Below are 15022 nucleotides of genomic sequence, written 5' to 3' on the forward strand. Positions count from 1 at the left end.
TGTTGGTGTTGATCGTTACAATTACTATATTTTATTTATATAGATCTACACTGAATCTTTTTTGTTCAATGTTCTACACGATATTTTCTGTTTCCATATATTGATTGATAAAATTAATAATGAATTAGATTAAAACAAATTAAGATAGTAAAGTCTTTGGTCGGAATTGAACAGGAACTAAAAGATATTTCAAATGCGAGGCTAGCAGCTACTTTTGTCAATTTTTAATAATGTATTTTTTTTTAAACATTTTGTTACTCACATGCAGACAGATCGTCGCACTTCAGCGTAACCACGAAAGCGTATAAACGTCACGCACGATGTTCCTACAACCCCTATGATTTAAAACAGAATCTTTGAAATTTCCTCCGCAAACCAAAATAAAATGTTAATTAACGCTAACAACTATAAAAACTAATTCAGTATATGTTTTGGTTTATGTTCTTATAGCTCTTGGTCATATGCTTAGTAATATCTAGTATATTTGAGGAGTAAAACAACAAAGCTATATGAAAAAACGGATGTCCAACGTTACATTTTTGAACAACTGTTTTATCTCTTATGTATAGTGATCCTATTTCTTATTCTCTGATCTTCCCAAAACTTGGCAGAAGCAACGAGGTGTGTTAGTTCTTGGTTAAATTGAAGCCGTTCTTTTGTCGAATTTTGTTTGACTCGGTGGCTCCATATTAAGCTGGGATAAGAAAAATGTCCAATGACGTTTTACTTTGACTTAACGGCTAAAAGGTAGTTTTATAAGTAGACATAGCTAAAAATGTTTAACAAATGTGAGATAATTATAACATCTCCCGAAAGAACAAAAATTTGCATCATTGTTCGTGAGTTTAAAAATAGTAGATTCTATAAAACCATCTCTACACAGTCGTTTTGCAAGCGGTAGCCATTTTGTCCAAGTTGATATTTCATTTGTCCAAGCAATTATTGCGGGTTTGCTACCTGATATTTCAATAAGTATTTTATAATTTACCAAAGCAAAATTTAGATACACAAAAAGAACATAAAGTCTAGATTCTTTTTTTATTATCTGCATGTTTGGGTCTTACAGGAATAAAATGCTACGAAACATAACAAAACGGTAGCCATTTTGTCCCAACGTCGAAAAACGTCGAAAAAACAAACAAACGCTTTTTTTTTCGACGTTACATGTGCAAAATTTGTTTTATTATACTTCACGTTAAAATGCCATATTTTGATTGGCTAAGACGAGGGTGTCATTTTACTCTATCACATAGCTGAGAGGGTGACAATTTTTTTGAATGTTACCCTCTCGTCTAAACCAATCAAAAATCGACAATTTAAAGGACAATGGATTGAATTTACATCAAGTAGTTGAATACAATGCTTAAGTTTGACGTTTTGGATCAAATTTTATTATTTAACTGTCAAAATAAAAAAAAAAAACATCTTGTTGTTTACATTTCTAATACTCGTAACGTTGTTATGTACGTGACGTCATAGAAAATCCTTTTGAAATAAAATTTATCTGTAAAAGACAAAAATGGTAGGACGTTTAGTATAATAAATTAAATAACACATAGCTGAGAGGGTGATAGAGCAGATTGGTACCCCTTGAAAAAGCATTGTCAACCTTGGCTTCGCCGCGGTTGACAATGTTTTCTCGGGGTACCAATCTGCTCTATCACCCTCTCAGCTATGTGTTATTTATATACTATTGTATATTCCCGATACTTAAAACGAATCGTTTGGTGAAATTTAAAAAATAATTGCTGGTTGTCGAAAAAAAACCCACGGTGCATGTTGTGCATGAAACGGAGGTAACTGAAAGACTTATCGGAAACAGCGACAAAAACAGTTTCATTGAATTGATGCAACCCCGTATTATACGGACGATTCAGGAGAAGATTAGTACATTTTGAAAGAAAGCAACTTCAAATGACTGGGAAAATATTTTCAAGATCGGGTTATGATAATTTATTTAGTGGTTGTATTGCGACAAGTTATGTGTCAAGCAATTTTTTAATACAGATCAATTCAAATTAATCAAGGGTAAATATGTTTTTATTTACGTGCAGAGTGTCGGATATATAAATATATATATTTGTATAAGGGTTGAATCACCATCAAGATAAGAAAAAATTACATATGATATTCACCATGCAATCTTAGCAGTCTGGGAGTGAAGTTTTGTTATAATTCATTTATTGAAAACCGTATACTTCTGTCCCATTTTCCCTTCCTTCAAGTTCATTACTTACGACAATACAACATTTTAAGGTTAATTATGGGTAAAAATTATTTAATCGATTTCCACAACTTGATATAAATAAATTCATGGTAAATAGACATCACAAATTTAATAGAGACAGATTTAGAATCAACCAACTACACGAAAAAAGCAAATGAAACTTGCAAATTGAATAAACGTGCGTCAAAAGTTTCAAAAAACTCTCTTTGACGTCGTGGTGGTGTAACGTCTTGTTGTATGAACATCGTGCACAACGTTATAGTTATCAACAAGTTAGCGTCACAAAGTCACCATCGCACTTCACACTGTTTAAAGCGCCCATTTTATGACGTTATTTTGTCCAACCGTAAGAAAGCAAACCTAACGACTTCCAGTTATATACCCGTAGCTTGTTATACTTATATCTGAGAATTTTAGATTTCTCTATTATTTATATTTTTAATTTTTATAAAGTTTAGTACATATTGCACAACGATCGTGATCGTACCGGCCGTCCATAATGTTTTCTTCGAAAAGCTGAAATTTCCTTTGATGGATAAAAGACCTAGCAGGACAAAATATTTAGTACACTATAGAGTGTAAAATGAGTTAAATTTGAACATAAGGTTACCATAAATAATTTTGTTCATAACAATGGTCATTTATTCCAAGTTACATCAGTCTGAAATAAAACGAAGCAAAGTTGAAAACTGTAGAGATTTGTTAAGCGTGTAATCTCCGTGGAATGGACAATTTTTCAAAAATATCAATTTTAAAAGTTATTTATGTATGTGCCTGTCCCAAGTCAGGAGCCTGTAATTAAGTGGTTTTTCGATTGTTTATGTGTTACATTTTTGTTTTTCGTTCATTTTTTACATAAATAAGGCCGTTAGTTTTCTCATTTGAATTGTTTTATTTTATTTTTTTTAGATAAAAACAGTGGAGATGTGGTATGATAGCAAATAAGATAACTATCCATCATGATAAAATAAAGTGTATGCAAGCGATTATATGCTATCGTACGGCCTTCAACAACGAAAACTCGTACCTTATACATGTTATAGTCGGCTATAAAAAGCACCGACAGAAAATGTGGAAGGACTCAACAAGAAAACTAACGGCTTAACTCATATACAGTGTAATAAAACAATTTATGAAAACAACAAATAAGATGGAGATGAAGAAACGACATGGGCTTACATAGGCTATGCCTATTGCCCAATCCAATTCAATTTATTTGAATAAAATATTGTTTAAAATAAACAACCATCGAACCAGAGGATCGAGAATTCGGATAGACTAAATTAAGAAAATACTTTGTTTTCATCGAATGTAAGGAGAAACAAATCGTGAATTGCATTTCAAATTAATTTTCTTGTCAGTTTCTTTTTGAAAAATATATAATGTGCATACATCTATTCTTAAATGCTGTCGAGCAAATGGTTTTTCTATCTAAAGCATTTTATCCAATGCATAATTAGATGGGGGCAGGGGGTTAACATGTTAATAACACCTCGATTTTGGCAAAAACAGTTAACAACAAATTTTAAATGCTGATAAGAGTTAACAGCAACTTTAATTTACACGTTTTTCCAAACGAACCCAAAAGCAATGAAAAGGGGAAGTGCATATCTTCACTGATGTATTCAAAAGTTTGACAACCACTGTACAAATTCGCAGAAATGCCAACTTGAGCTCCATAAGGAGTCATTTATAAAGCTGACTAATTTTCAGAAGACACAAGCAAGTACCATATTTTTTTATTGACACATGGACAGACAATTGAACGGATGGAAAAGCAGACGGAGTGATTGACTCCAAGAAAAAGGACTATGTCATGAATAATCGAAATTGCTTCAAACAGCAAAAGGGAGGCTTCTTCTGGTTATGTATATTGTTGAGTAAATGTTTTATGTCAATCAGTCGTAGCAAACTTGGGTTATCGTCATGACGTAGGAAAGTGTAACAAACAGATAGAATGAGTGAATACTATGGGGCGCGAACATTTGTTTTTATGGCGAGGGCTCTTATAAATTATGGTTACATCTGATCTCAGTCAGGGTATTCATACGACTCATTGCTTACAAGATTTTATTAAAAGGAATTACGAAGGTTTACTGATATTTATTTTAAATCATCAAAACCAGTGTATATATCAGAAAGTAACATGTAAGGTGTCACAAATTGAAGCGCTCTTTCATCTCCAAGTCCCAATTAAGAACTCTGAGCTGATATAAAAAAAACCTTGGTCCATCTTTACATTTCTGAAGTCGTAGACTAGCAAATTTGACATCTTTGAGAACCAAGTCCTCATTTTCGGCCTCTTCTACCAGGCCACACTGTTCAGTTATTTTACGAATTGCAGATTGAAAAGGTACTTTATTTTTCACAATTCCGTCCAGGTACTCTGGGTCAATATAACTTATCAAACATTTCATATACATCTGAATTATTTTCATCATAGGACTGGCCATGCAGGGTTTTAGCTGGATAAGAAGTGGCCTTTCCTTTGAACGTTTTGGATACATTACAAATAGAAGGCATATATAACTACATTGGTTAAACGTATAAAGAGGGGCATGAGATATCCCTAAATATGTTTAACACTGCCGCATTTGTTGCACCTGCATGACCCAACTTGAGTCCCTAACCTTTGCTACATTTGTATATAGTCTTGTATTTGTTTCATTTTTTAAATTTTGGTTCATTTATATGTTTCAAGAAACAACCATTAAACTTCTACCCCCTTTTTGTAGTTAAATGATTGCTCCTCACTTAGGAGACAGCTTCAGGTATACACAGTAACAGGTTTAGTTTCGCATTATAGCCATGGTCAATTTTCTAAATATGAAAGTTTTTGAACAATTGCATTGATTTTTAGTTGAATATTAATAAAGCCTTCCTAGTGGGTTTACAAGAACATTTAGATTGTTTTTAACATGTTTTATAAGCCATTTTTCAGTTTGAAAGTCCATACGTTCCTATCCGTACCGCCATAGATTTAGAAATTTTGTATTGTTTTAAACAAAGATTTGAAGCTCGATCTTTTCAATTTAATTTTATGGAAAAAACAGCAGAAATGCATTTAATTTGTTTTACCTTTTGATAGATATATGTCTATGGTTTCAGGAAAGGTATCACTCTTATTGATTGAAAATTGAAATTTTCCTTTGGACCAATTTTTTTAGATCTTTGTGACGTGTTCAACCCCCTATTTTGCAATATTTGGTATCAAATAAATGCTGATTGTTGCCATTGTTACACACAAAAAAATATTATATTTCACCATTATAACTATTGGAAATCAAATCTATGGACGTTTCTCTTTCCATAAATATACACATGCATAACTAAAATAGTAAGCCTTATTTATTAGGAAGGAAGGGAAAGAGGGTGTTTAAATTTTTTTCCCTATCTGTGAATTGACACCCTTCCTAGTGCATAATTTTATCGTTGTGTTGGGTTGTTTCTTCTATTTGGTCGGGCTTCTGTTTCTTTGACATTTTCCTCATTTCCATTCTCAATTATATTAAGGACTTACTATACTCAGAGATTTTTAAAGACATGTACAGTTACATACATGTATATGCTGAATATGTCACTCCTTTGCTGAAGCAACGTAAAAAAAAAGAAATGGACAGACAATTTTGATGGGATTCTTGTAAATAACAGTTAATATCAGTTAACAGAGAAAATAGTGTCAAAAACAGTGAACACTTTAAGTATTAAATAACAGATAACAGGAATCTCAATTTCAAATAAACAGTTAACAACATTGCAAATTTTAACAAAACAGATTACAGACAGTGGGTCGAAAACAGTTAACAGTTTTTAAAATTTATCAGTCAAATAAAAATTTTAAACAAATTAAAACCTTGAAAAGGACAAAAACAGTTATACATAAAAGGGTACCCCCTCTCCCCCACCTTAGATATAAATAACTTAGTCTATTCTATAATTAGCAAGTTGCCATACAGTTGAAAACAAGTTGCCATACAGTAAATTTGTCAACACGAGCAAGTTGCCGTACCCTAGACTTTATTTTTTATGGTCTATATTCTTTAAAATACATGTTTTTGACTACAAATTTCAGTAAATATCATGCCACACTATAATAATCTAAAAACGTGTCTGGCAAAATAATGAAAAACAGTTCAATATCTTGAGAATGGGGCTACAGAGGACGATCGACCTCGAAATTTTCCGGTACTAAGGGGCAAGTTTTGGAGTATTACGCAAAATCTTGTATTAATTTTGTACTTATCGGCCTAATAATTTAAAGAATTATATATCAGAAAATCATATCTTAAGCGGCATCCTCATCAAATGAGTGGAAATGCTTTAAATTGAATGAATTCTTAACTTGTTTACTTTTTTTTCTACTTCTCTCCGCTTCGTTAGTACCCAATTTCCGGTGGCGATGATACACAGTGTTATTACGGTTTATAATTTGATAAATGACAAAGTCGTCGAAATGTAACCTCCATGGAATGTAATCTCCGTTAACATTTTGGTAAAGAGTGATTTCTATCACGTCCGCACTTTTATCGAGAATGACATGCCAAATAAACATATTAGATAGTTATAATGGATGGCGGATATATCACTAACAGATCAATGATATATTGTAACTCAGACGACATAAGAAGACAACATGTAAAATTTTTTATAAATTAATTGTTTGAGTGTAACAGAGTTGCTTCTTTCTCAAATCTAGATGAAGAAAAAAGCCGAACCGGATGATTTATATCAATCGCTATAATGCATGTAAACAATTTAGACCTGTTTTCAATATTCAAGATATGCAGCTTTATGATTAATATACATTTGATACCGAATTCAATACGATTTAACAAGTATGCAATTGCAAGAAGCCATAAAAGTTGCTCTTTCTTTTTTCGTGTTGCATAAGCAGAGAAGCTTTTAATTTCTTTCATCGAAATTAGGACGTCGGTTGAAAGGGCCTGATATAAATTCCGTTACATTAATTAACATCACCTAGTATAACATTCTTTTCGGAATAAAAAGCAGTTAGATAGATTAAACAAAACTATCGGTCACAATGCTATATATATATATATATATATATATATTATAACGGTCTGTATTAGGGGAGGAGATCTACATTTCTGTATTCTGTAACTCTTTTGGCGATTTGTCTCTTTTCATATGCCCTTCTCTGTAAAATTATTGGGTTCAATTCCTGCATTTGAAAACTTCCTTATATAACATTTTGACAATATATATTGTCTTGTCTGTATCAACAACATACGTATGACGACACTTCTCCGTATAGCCCCCCCCCCCCCCCCTTTATACTGTCCCTGTACTGCATAAATAATACCACGTTTAAAATAAGTATAAAACTTGGAGAAAAAAAAGTATTTCAATTTCTTCGAAATAAGTTGGATAGCTGGGATAATAAACAAAAGTAAAGATGATATGAGGTATATTTTATCATATTTTCCTTGTGATTCGAGGTACTAGTAATGAGGAGTTGAACGTTCAGTTTAATAACAGTGACAGTACCGGTACCTAACCGACATTAAGAGAAATCTGAAATAAAAATTTGATCACCAAAAATATTTTATCATTGATTACTCATTTGTCCAACACAATATAGAAAGAAACATTGCTTATCAATCAATTGTTTTGGTGAATAATGAAATATATTTAATATAAGTAGGTACTAAAAAAATGTTATACCCTAAAAAATTAAAGACAATGTCTTCCGTCCTCGAGCATCAGTATGAACATTTAAGACGTACGAATTATGACAATGTTTTGGTTCTGCAAATCCTTACAATTCTAATCAATGATCAATTTATATATTTTGGAATTATCAAGATACCTAAGGTTTTAAACTCCATCAATCAATGTTACATTCGACTGATTTGACTATTTTCTGTGTGTCATTTTCGTCAATAGCTCATCAACTCTTTCTATTCTTTCATATCTTTGGATTTCGAATACTTGTCGCTGGGCGTAAATGATGAAGATAGATAAAAAAAAAAGTGCTCGCTTCGGACGCATGGAATTTATAACTTTTTTTTTTTTTCGACCATTGTTGCAGATATTTTTGTTACTTATCGGATTATCGTGGTCTGACATTTTCACGAACTTTTTTTTAAGGTGAACAAAATTAAATAATTCCTGACGCAATGCACGAGAAGGATGTAAGGTTAAAATTGCCTACAATAAGAAACGAAATGATAAGTTAACTCATGCAAACCCGTGATTTTGGCGAAAAACAATGATGCTTATGAATGTACAAAATTTGCATCGCTTATTTCATTTGACCAGTTGCGTTTACAACCAATTTGAAAGATCAGCGTTTCTTTCGAAATGATCTACTAGAATATTGTAAATAATGAATTTAATATGCAGAAAACGTAAAGTTTCATTAATCTTTTAATCATGTATTTCTGTTGTTTTCAATTCACCTTATTCTTAAGTTTCAAAATTTATTTTTTAATCTATAATCCACCTCCTATATCTTGGATTATTTCAAATAACTAAAGAAAAAGTATATGATATTCAAGCGGAATACGATGCATAGTACTATAAGACTGTTAGTATAAGAGGATCTATAAAGAGAAGCTGTGGTCGTTACTGGTTGTTTAAAAATCAAAGTTGCGAGATTAAATAGGCTACAACTAACAGTCAGGGGCATTACTTAAACAAGTAACAATTAAAATTACCTATACAAGTAATGTTGAAAACGAGGCTAATTTAAATATAACGTGTATAAGTTACTTTTCTGAATATTATTTTTATAGGTGTCCAATAATACAGATTTTACTAGCTTTAAATAATTTTCAAAGTCATCTGGTTATTTTTCCCTTGATATATAAAAACTAATTCTTCAGAAACACTTATTAACTTTCCGACGCACAAGTTTATCTTTCATACCGACGCTTCTGGGTCAAAGATTGGTCTCTTGGGACTATTAAATTATCATTTTCCACTAAAATCTTCAAGGTAGACTGATATAAATAGATAGATACTTGTGAATTAATTAAGACCTGAAGTTATTTATAATTTGTAACCCAAATCACTTACATATGTGCCTTAGATAAGTGTAATTGCTATTTTTTTCATAAATGTTTAAAATAACCTATTCAAGTAATATTTTTGTCATTGTTTTTAAAGTAACCCTTTATCGCTATACTCCTCTCAAATCTGATAAATTCTTTATTTTATGATAAACAATAGTGTTTAAAATCATGAAAACTACATTAAGTCTATGTTTCTATTGAAAATTAAAATAACTCTATTAAGTAATCTTATTATTTTTAAAAACAAAAATTACTTATATAAGTAATTAAAAAAAAAAAACTTGTTTAAGTAACGCCCCTGACTGACTAACAAACAAAGAGGATGAATAAAATATCTATGGAAAATGATTTAATATTTTATATTTGCTCGATCATTTTTTTGTCGTGTCTCTCTCGTCATTGTTTTTTTCTATATAATTTTATTGAACCTTCTTAAATTCTTTATCAACGACAACGCGTTACTTCTCATTTATTTTTTTAATATTCTTCTCCCCGTCATAAATCCGCATGAAATATTTGCCACTGTACGTTCAGAAAACATCAATCAATAAATCATATCTCCTCTAAAATTGTATTATTATGCTAACTGTAAACATCATCAAATAAGTGATTCGTTTAAATTTTTGTCAGCTATTATTAGTTACAACAGTGTGTTAGTGACCTAAAACGATGAATACGGGGTCAGTAAATTCCACAAGGGATTTGAGCGAAAAAAGAACCTCATATGGAATTTACTGACCCTGTATATATCGTATTAGGTCACTATAACACTGTGTTTCGAATTTATCTTGCCGACTTTTTTTATTAGTTGAATTTTAGACTGGAGTCTCATTTGCAATCATACCACATCTTCTTATTATTATATTAAAGTGTTCAAGTGTTCAGTTTTAAGAAACATACTTCCATTGGTCTGCTAAGAAACTAATAGACACTTCTCGTCTCTCCTATTTGTTTTCTTCAAATTTCCTATACAATGAACAAAAAGGTATTGAGGAATATCAAAGGAAGTAACCCATCAAAGATACAAGATCATACAAGGATTGTGCTTTGGCTTCGAAGGAAATTTTCAAAATTAAAGTTCAGAGCAAGAAATTCATGCGTTATACGCTATACTTGTGCATTTTGAAATTAAAACAGTTGATTTATATATATTATGTTTTCGATATCAATATGACCACATCAAGGATAATCATCATGGTAACACAGATTGGTAAATAGGATGATGACAAAAAGGAGGAAGATTCAGTGGCAAATTATATGCGTATTCGGGTTGAAAGCATGTTATACATAGAGGGTTAGCAAACTCCATAGGGGGTGAGGCCGGAGGCCGAGTCCCCTTTTATGAATTTTATTCACCCTCTATGGGTCCGTAGGGGGTCAGTAGTTAACCGTATAACGAATTTATCGAACGCTGGACTTTTCTGCTGCGTTTTGTTGAAAAATAAACAATAAAACACAACAACATTAATAGATGACGTCGCCATTAACGAGTCATGAACCCCATATGAAACTTACTAACCCCATACGGTCTCAGTGGGGGTCACCACGTGACGGCGTTTAACCAATCACAACGTGCTAATTCATATGTGGTCCGATAAACCTGCTTTGTACAAGACTAAATGCTGAGTCGATTGTTTATCGTAAGAGTTCGCACAGAAAAGTTCAAATTGGAGATTTATCACCTTAATTTGTGTTAAAGAGATAAAAAAAAAACTTATATGTATAATAATAATGCAGACATGACTGAATATCATACTTAAATTTCAAATAACAAGAAAAAGAAATAAAGGTTTACGTGAATCAATAAAAGTTTTTTAGCATTTTGGCATTGAAAATCACGACGTCAAAGGAAATAAAATGACGTTAAATTTTTTTTTTTTTTTTATTGTTTTTCATCTAAACTGTCTCGATCATTAAAAATCAACGGTACGTAGCACATTACATGCTAAAATTTATAGGGTGGATAGAATACACTTTGAAGATGTTCTATATTCTTTATAAACAAGTTTTGTTGCAATTTATATTTTATCATTTTTTATTCTGACGTTGGGCGCTTTAACGGAGAACAAGTGTTTAAAAATCAAGAACAGCGTGTTACCCAACGATCTTCAGCGTAGTCCATCGCACTTCAGCGTAACCATCGCTGTTCGGAGTACCATCGCACCTCCAAGTTCTACACAAGCATGAATACTGTGTCTGTGTTATAAACATATGTTTTGGTTTATTTCAAAGCACCATTATTTCTTTATTTTGGATTTCTATCGAATATTTTGTAAACTGAGGTTACATGGTTACTAAACCTTGTACACAGATTAAATAAGGGGAGAAATTTGATTGTTTAACTTCCAGTGAATGTTATTTTCTTATATGCAATGAAATGTTATGTGAACGTTTTCTATAGTACTGAACAGGATAACACTTTACTCTTTCCAAGCATTTCTTTATTTGAAACTGAGATAAATTCTACACATTTGTTTGAAAAGTGCAAATTTACAAAGACTAATAAGGGAAAATCAATGATGGTAATCACCTATGATCTCTTAAATTCTTTATATCAGTTGGCAACGTATTCCAAATGATTAGACCAGAATATTGAAAGTATGCAGACTTTGGCCTTGGTATATCAAGATGTCCAGATGTTGTTGACCTGCGAAAATAACTATATAGATCACTGCACGCAGTAAAGTTACTTGTTACTGGCGCGAGTCCATTCATACATTTAAACATTAAAATGCCTTGAAAATATTTTATCCCCGTAAAAATGGTTATTCAATTAAGTTCTTTAAACATTGATATTTGATAACTAATCAAAAGGCTGATTCAAAATTTATCTTGCTGCGCGTATTTGTAGTTTATGAATCCGCTCAATGTTGAAATTTGCGGTAAACCCCCATATGGTGCAACAATAATCAAATATTGGTAATATATAACTATTATCATAAAGGACCTTTACGAGGTAATTATCGTTTTAATCTATTTAGCAGGTATAATCTGCTTGAAAATATTTCGCATACTTTATCTACGTGGATTGACCATGATAGATTTTTATCAATATGGATACCAAGAAGTTCTTCTACTTCCACATTGTCAAATGCAGTTTGATTTTGCGATAATACATGTACACACAAGACATCATTACAATTCTCAAGTTTTCTCTCAGATCCCATAAGCATACATTTGGACTTATTGTTATTTATTATCATATTGTTTTTAGCACACCATTCAATTACGTTTTCTCAAAGTCTTTATTTAAACAAGAGTTTAAGTTTGAAACAGATTTTGATGATGTATGCAAAGTTGTGTCATCTGCATATAGTTCAGACTCTGTGTTCTAATTTAAACGGGAGATCATTTATATAGATGAAGAATAATAAAGGTGGGATCCCAAATGTTACTTAATTGTAACCTGATTCAGTTATTCCAATGTTAACCTTACACATTAATGATGTTAATCTATTTGAGAGATAGGAAGACAACCAAAGAATTTTTTTTTAGTCTCGAACGATAACGCTGCTTATAATATCATTATTGTTCGAAGTTAATTTCACTTTGAGGTTCTGAAAAAAATCATCAATTCACTAACATTCCAACTGACTTCATTTTCAGAAAACGACAGCTGTAACAAACATAAACTTTAAGCTACCTCTTTACAAGCAGAACCAAATATAGTGAAAGTCCCAACTATTTACTGGCTTCCAAAGCTAAAACAAAACACCTTACAAATATGTATTTATTTCGTCTTCAAGCCATTGTTCCACTACTAAATTATCTATTTTTCTCACGAGTACACTTGGTACAATACAAAACCTTTATACTTTTTATACGTTCGGGCGATCTAGAGATATAGCGGGAGAAGTGAGATCTCAAAAACATGTTTAACTCCGCCGCTTTTTGCGCCTGTCACAAGTCAAGAGCCTCTGACCTTTGTTAGTCGTGTATGCTTTTTAATTTTAGTTTCTTGTGTAAAGTTGGAGTTAAGTATGACGTCAGTTATCACTGAACTAGTATAAATATCTGTTTTGTGGCCAGCTGAAGGACGCCTCCGGGGCGGGAGTTTTTATCTGCATTGAAGACCTATTGGTGACCTTCTGCTGTTGTCTGTTCTATGGTCGGGTTGTTGTCTCTTTGACACATTCCCCATTTCCATTCTCAATTTTACACATTCAATGTGGCGGGGTTAAACATCTTAGCGGACGACCAACCCGCCCCTAACTTGGGACAGTGATGTAACTGTTCAACGTAAGAACAGATTGTCAACATCAGTTAAAAAAAGGCTCATCAGTTAGATACAAATTGAAATTGATATAACAAAACACAGGGTGGGCGTGGGAGGGTACTTGTACATCCAAATAATGAAAAGACCATTAGTACAGATCAGAGAGTACTGACAGCTTGTTCAAAGTCAATAACAACTCAGAAAAAGAAAACACGCATCTAAGAGTTATACCACGTTCACAGTTCACACTATGCCTTGCAGAATTTTAGATGCACTTTTTCATTTTTTAGATCTTTACACAATCTATAGAAATAATTTAGTTCTGTGTCATTATTAAACTTTTTTTATTTAATACAACCCCATATTTCTGAACCATATAATAATACAGGTTTCACTGTGTGATCAAAAATGTGCATTAGAGTGGAGATATTAGGTTTATAATTAGTAAAATATTTTGTATATTTAAAGAATGCTTTTAAGCCTTTTTAATATAACATGTTTTGGCTTCTGAAAAGCTGCCAGATGCACTAACAGTAACGCCATGATAAGTATAATGTTGGGTATTTTGGATGTACGTGTCTTTATATGAAAGCTGTGCATCTTTAATACGGTCAGATGTATTAAAAACTACAGATTTTTTTTTTTTTTAAATTAACTTCTAACCCCCAATTTTGACAATAGATTTCCGGCTTATTTGATGCATTCTGTAAGCTTTTTTTAGATTCAGAAAGCAGTACAAGATCGTCAGCATAAAGAAGACAATTTAATGAAATATTTGATAGCAATACTTGGTCACAGGTTTCATCTAATAAAGATTTAAAATCATTTATAAATATTTTAAAGAGAATTGGGCTAAGATTATCTCCTGGTCTTACTCCAATATATGATCTAAAGTCTGAAGTTAACATGTTTCGTGTTTTTATACATAGTATGTTATTAGAATATATACTTTTGATTATATTGTAAAAATGAGTTCCAACTCCAATTTTACTAAGTTTATAAAACAGTCCAGTATGATTAACCGTATCAAAAGCTCTTCTAAAGTCAACAAAACATGTATATAATGGTTTCGAACCTTTTTGTGTGTGCTTATCTGTTAGAGTTTTTAAGCCGAAAAGATGATCACTAGTCATTTTACCTTTAGAGAAACCAATTTGTTCTTGGGATATTATACCATGCTTTTCTAAATATTTTCAGAATATAAGCAATTTACGGGAAAATACACGCTTGTGAAACGGAAAATCATCACAACAAGGAAACGTTAACAAATGATGCTAAAATGAGTTATATTAGCCGTTTTTGTATACATATGAGACATATAAGTACAATAATAATTAGATTTATCTAAAATTATCTAAATATGTTATTATAAATAGTTTAAGCATCATCATTTATTCAGTTTGCTCCGTTATTTTACGTCAATTTAATAGTGCGTTTATATATTGGAACGGCAAATAATGCCATCACCTAGAGCGCTTCGATCCAAAAAAAATGCCGTATTTGTCCTATTAGAATCGAAATAGTTCATGGGGGCTTGAATAT

Source organism: Mytilus trossulus, unplaced genomic scaffold (genome assembly GCF_036588685.1).
Source record: "Mytilus trossulus isolate FHL-02 unplaced genomic scaffold, PNRI_Mtr1.1.1.hap1 h1tg000601c__unscaffolded, whole genome shotgun sequence".
NCBI classification, from domain to species: domain Eukaryota; kingdom Metazoa; phylum Mollusca; class Bivalvia; order Mytilida; family Mytilidae; genus Mytilus; species Mytilus trossulus.